The sequence below is a fragment of the Callorhinus ursinus genome, unplaced genomic scaffold (genome assembly GCF_003265705.2).
Source record: "Callorhinus ursinus isolate GAN/ISIS: 27379988/994484 unplaced genomic scaffold, GSC_fseal_2.0 scaffold21, whole genome shotgun sequence".
In the NCBI taxonomy this organism is placed as follows: Eukaryota; Metazoa; Chordata; class Mammalia; order Carnivora; family Otariidae; genus Callorhinus; species Callorhinus ursinus.
In genome coordinates, this window is record NW_027397083.1 from 12,576,037 (window position 1) to 12,582,419 (window position 6,383).

The 6,383-nt window shown below is 39.7% G+C and overlaps 1 pseudogene; it reads right to left on the minus strand.

The window, feature by feature from the left end:
- Positions 1–435: 435 nt before the first annotated feature.
- On the minus strand, positions 436–2,476 carry LOC112829777 (suppressor of SWI4 1 homolog pseudogene; annotated as a pseudogene).
- Positions 2,477–6,383: the final 3,907 nt, after the last annotated feature.

Here is a 6,383-nt window from a genome sequence, read left to right on the forward strand (position 1 = left end):
GACCTCTGCGCTCCCCTAACTTTGCCTACATATCTGCCATTTTACCTCCCACTAGCAAGTGCACTGTCACCTAATAAAAAGACACCGATTAAAGCAAAAACAAAAAAACTCACAAAAGTGTAAAAATGCTCTTAGTAATGGTCTTTGGAGGACTCCACTTTGCCAGATGCTTCTAACCTTGGGACCCGGCGGGCTCTCTCCTCTTGGCCATCTTTAGGACCAATTTGTCATCAAGCTCCTCACCCGCCAACTGCCAGAAATATCCAGTTGCACACCCCACCCCTTCCTCTCGCTTTCCCTCCTCGTCCTCCCGCTACTGCTGGCCAGTCTCCTCTGCTTCCTGCGCGGCCCCCGGGATCCTGGGCATCACTGTCCCATCGGCCTCTGCCCATGCCCTTCATGTCAACCAGGCATGGCCTCTCACCATTCGTGCTTGCCCTGGACCGTTCTGGGCCTGCCGGGCCTGCCTCTGGGCCTTAAGCTACAGCTTCTCTTCCTTGCCTGAGGGTGGCCTGGTGTTCCTCCAACCTCTTGGGCAGAAACTGCCACTCTCCTGGATCTCAATGAGCTGCAGCGCCGCCGGAGATGGGATCTCTGTGAGCCGCCTGGTGCTCAGCCACTATGGCAACAGCCTGGGGCAGCTCAGTCACGTGCTCACCTTCGAGCTCCGCCTCACTCTCTGAAAATCTGGTAGCTAGCAGATCACCGATGTCCTGCAGGTGGCTCGTGTCAGGGAATTTCTCCTGAAGACCGTTCATTATCCCACGACTTGCACCCACAGGAATGACTCTGATGCTATGATGGTGGGAATCCAACTCCCGGGAGTGGAGATGTGGCTGATGAGAAGGCAATGTGTGTGCACGCTGATGGAGGGGAACCGCGTCTGGCACATGGTGGCCACGAGCTTCATGTGCATGCTGTGGGGGCCGAAGCTGTTGAGCACCAGGAGAGACGGTGGGTAAACAGCTGCTCACACGTGTGATGTCACTGTAGCGAGGAGACATCACCAACCAGCGTGTACTTGTTGATCTGGAGAGTCAAGGTGGGGCTTTCTGGAAGGTGCATGGGGTTAAAGTAAACATTGTTCCCTGTTTTGCTCAAGATTAGTAAGTGTGTGACCCTGAGGGGCCCAGCTACTGCCGCAAAATCCTTTGGAGAATTTTTCTTTTGAAGCCGAAGACTGGCACTGAGCGATCTGCGGCTCATCTCAAGTCCAGGCTGCGTGGCGGGCGGAACGCAGCGACCTGCGCAGAACCAAGCGTACAAGAAGGAGTGCGGCTGCGCGGCCTGGCCTCCCGGGGGCGGAGCTGTGCCTGGGAGCGCGCTCCTGCTGTGGACACGCCCACCCAGGGCCCAGGGCTGCCTCTCCTCCGCGGGGGCACGGGCGCATCAACTCCCAGCGCTGGTCTTTACTCTTCTGGTGCCAGCAAAGAGTAAAGGGCAGCCCACTGTTTACATACACATATGGCTTTAAAAATCTCAGGAAACAGAAATGTGTTTGTTTCCTGAGTGGGGTACACAATGGGGTATGTTGGGGAAGACAGGTAAAAGCAGAGGACAGTTCTTGTTAAACAAGACATTGCTTTGGGGAGGCTTGAAAACCCTTTCCCCTGGCAGGTGCTCAGCGCAGAGTGCTTTCCTCCCCGATCACCTTCACATGTTACTCAGAATCAACACATCCCCACCTTGCCCCAAACAGCTGATGATACACTGCTGCATGGGAATAAGGATTTTCTTTGGATTGCCACCCCTCCTTCAAACCCTGGCCTTTGGCAACTTATCTACTCAGGATTTCTCTCTTGGGGTCCCATCATCCCTCTTTGTGTTCTCTTGGTCAGTGTTTTAAATGACTTCACACTGGCTCTTTTCTCCAAGTCACACATATCTGATACTGGTACTTCTACCTTCTTGTCTCTGGCATTACTCATCACTCAGTCTCTTTCTCCTGTCACAAGCTGATAGCTACAGCCTCTTGCCGTTATAGTCCTCAATAAGAGTCCATCGTGTTACTCCCCTACAATTACAGGAAATACATACCAAGCACTCCACGGGGTCCCATAGAAGCCTGTTTCAACAGAATTGAGGTTGGGGACAGGTACGCTTATACCTCTGCTTTGGGGTGGCAGAGACTCACAGAACACACACAACTCTCTCCAAAGAAAGAGCCCTCATGTATCCTCTCTCCGTCCTCTCTCTCAATGTGTTTATGTCCTTGAGGACTTTCTAGAACCCTGAACTTGTTTGTAAATATTTCCCTTGAAAACTTCATATTGCTCTGGTATATACTTTAGAATTTTATGTTTGGTTTGATTTGGCTTTGGTTGAAAACTGACCTGCTGTGACATTCACATTCCTGAAAAGTGGCAGGTCTAGGATTTAAACCTAGGTCAATGTGACTCCAAAGGTCCTGCTCTATTAATGTCCCCAAACACAAGTACACTTGTCTCACACTCCTTCCCATCATCATTTCCATCATCTTGCCTCTGACCTTTTTAAATGCTCTGAGAAAGTGGTGGTCTTGCCTCACTCTCTTGGAATGGTTTAGTTTGAACTCTGAAGGAGAATTTACTCCAGCTCTTACCCATTAACTTTAAAGAATCCACTAACCTTGTGTCTCTTCTCCTCCCTTTCATGCTTTATCCAGTTAATTTCTTTGTGGGAACATCTATGTGGCAACTTATCTTCCCACACCCTGTCTTGGAAAATGACAACAGTTGTTTTCCTTCTCAGACAGACCTTGCATAATCAGAAACTGGGTTAATATTAAAAATGTTCACCTGATCACTGTATATACTATTTTTTCAATAAATATATTTGGCAGCTGAGTAGTATACTTTTTCTGTTTTCCCTTTGAAGTATTTTTAATCACAAACTAGGGAGGCAAATAGGCCTATATTTACAGACCATTTGATAATTCCAATGATTCTACCACAGTTTATATTTTTCAGAAGCAAAAGATTGGTAATCTAGTGTGTGCAAGAAATTTTAACTGGGAGTCAGAGAACTAAAAATACCTGCCCAGACACCCACATAAGATGGTTGATAAATGTATATAATAACATTTTGTAAAACATAAAGGGATTTTAATATCATTACCCACCCCCACTCCTGGCTTCATAATGCAGAGAAAAGCAGTGGTTACATTCACCAAGAAACTTTACATAATCTAAAGCTATATAGTTGAAACAATACTCTATTATTAAGAGTTCTATGAGTTGAAACTTCCTTTTATGAAGCTGGTGAGAGTATCTTGGAGGAGAACATTGCCTTTATTCTGATTCACTAAATCATTTGTAAACTACTGAATACTTTGAACAAATTCTTCAATACATTTGTATTGAAGAAACATGATAGGTTCTGAGAAAGCAAAAGATGCAAATATCATCTTTGTATTTTAATTGTGTATGCAATTTTATTTCTTTTGCATTTCCCCACATTTCATTTGATATATTCTATTCAAACAGTATACAATGAGATCAAGCCACAAGAACTCCAAATTCGCAGTCTATAATTACCAGCTGGTGAATAGGTTGTCTGTCAACTTCATTTAAATAATAGATCCTGAATTTTAGTATAATAAAAGGAGCCTGAAATACAAAGATTGCTGCCCTTTACATAAAACACTCATCCTTACACATTTCAGTAAAACCTGGATCTTTAAATCATTCCTTTGATAATTACTGAATAAAACACAAAAGAGAAATCACATAAGTGCAGGTTAAGTCAATAACAGATTCAATTAAAAATGGGTACAGGTGGAAATAGCCTTTTTTGTGTCGGGAGAGGGAGTGGGCAGAGTAGTCATTTCTTATAGTGAAGAAGTTAAATGGAAAAGGGAAAGGACATTAATTTAAAAAAAAAAAAAAGCCTAAGCAAGTATAAATAAACATCTAACTTAAGACAATTTAAAAGCTAAATATTTTTCCTATAGACTCATTATATTATTCAAATTTTCCAAAGATTAATTCTCCATCCTCTGAATGAATTCCATAGCCTTTGTCAAAAGTTATACTGGTGAGATGATAAGGGATTTAACAACAACCTAAAACCTAAAACTATACAATTTATGTAGCTGCCATGAACTATGTTAGCTCCATATTTATTTTAAATTAAAACATATCATGTCAGAACCATTAATTATATAATCTATATGCTTTTTCAGAATGCTTTTAAAACTGCCTTTTGGTTGTGATCCATAGTACCTTACATAGATGGAAGTCCACTGCTATCCTTACATATCCTATATGCGATAAATATACATACAGATATTAGTATTGGTTTGGTTTTTCCCCCACATCTTCCCTATTGGACTGTAAACTCTTTGAGGGCCAAGAGAGTGCGTTATCAATCCATGTATATACCAAGTGATATATAGTAAATATTGTGAACCTTCTATACATGTAGAACATAAAATAGTTTAATTTAAAAAATAGTTTAATAAACTGTATTAATCTGAAAAACCTGATTGTGTAAATATTAGATCCATTTTGAGTTAATTTTTACATATGGTGTAAGGATTCAACTTCCATCTTCTGTGTATGGATATCGAATGTTCCCAGGACCGTTTGTTAAAAAGACTGTCCTTTCCACATTGAATGGTCATGGCCTTATATATGAGGGTTTATTTCTAGGCTTCCTCTTCTATTCAATTTATCTATATGTTTTTGTGCCAGTACCACAATTTTTGATTATTATAGCTTTGTAGTAAATTTGAAATCATAAAGTGTGAGACCTACAACTTTGTTCCTATTTTCAAGATTGTTTTGACTCTTTGTAATCCCTTGAGATGCCGTATGAATTTTAGGATAGATCACAAAAATACAGACATGCATACATACTCTTACAAAAATTGCTAAGTCGAAAAGTCAAATGTGGTCACTGTAACACTGTAATGAAAAAGATTTGGTGGCAACCTTAATGTCTGTCATACGGATACGGGTAAGTAAATATTTTAGACATGTATTATGGAGTACCTTACAGGAAGAAGTAATCAATTAGATAATTGGAAACATGAAGAGATTACAAAGCAATATTTTTTTTGAGTTAGAGAGAGAGGTATCTTAACTCAAATATTGTTTTAAGATCTATGTTGCCAATTACCTAATTTATTATTGGTTATTTCTTGCTGCTGTAAGTTATTTCATACTATGTCTAATATATGCATCGAATGTATATTTTATATACATTAGAGAGAGACAGATGGGTGTATGTGTGTATTCATACAGAAAGAGATTCAGGAGGATGAAAAACAAAAACTAACAAGAAATAATTTGAGGCTAATAAAGTACAAATTTAAAAATGGAGGGTAAATTAAAATACTGTCTTCATCTTAGATAAATGGGTACTTATGGTTTGGAATAAAATGCAAAAAGTATCTAAAACAACTTCGAGGGTAGCATAATTACTGTGCTCTAAAAATTGTTGTTCATACAGAAAGTGGTTCCTGTGTTGATAAAGACCTGATGTAGGTGCAAGGGGAGAGTTAGAATAAAATTGTTTCATGAATTATAAGAATGGAAATTGCCGAGGTTCTCCTACATTTTTCTATTATCATATAGTTGTAACTTTCACATTTAGGCCTTTAAATAAACTGAAGTCTATTTTTGTAAGTAGCATAGATGGTAAGGCAATTTTTCTAACGTCACTTTAAAGGAGTCAATTTTATAACACCATATGCGTAATACACTTTATATAGATAATACGTTATACACCATATATGCTTATTTATATACTGCATGTGTATGTGTATATATAAAATTTAAAAAGGAAGCTCTAAAAATATATGCAATTATATAATATAATGTTTGTCTAGCTAAATGAATTCAAGCTGAGATTCTTTCACTTAAATCTGAAACAGCCTTGAACAACAGAGATGTTATGAAATATTCCTGAGATGTTACCATAATATAGGTTTATCTGTCATTGTTTCACCAGGCTGATTTGAAAAAAAAAAAAATGGCAAAGTAATTTAAAGCCTACAGTAATAGTCTTAGATTGAGATGAAATAAACCTCATAAAAGAACTTGGCTGTTGGCATATCTATTTCACAGAGGAAAAAACAGGCTCATTAGTACTAAGTAACTTTCTCTGAAATTCCACCTAACAAAGAGCGTACCTAAGATTTCTATTTAGCTCCATTAGTTTACTCTTTTTTTTTTAATATTTTATTCATTTATTTGACAGAGAGCAAGAGGAGGAACACAAGCAGGGAGAGAGGGAGAAGCAGGCTTCATCCACGAAATCAGGGGTCAGCAGACTTTTTTTAGAAGGGGCCAGATATTAAATATTTTAAGCTTTGCAGCCCATGTTCTCTCTGATGCACTGCTCAACTCTGACATTATAGGACACAGGGGGCCACAAACATATAAACAAACACGGCCATA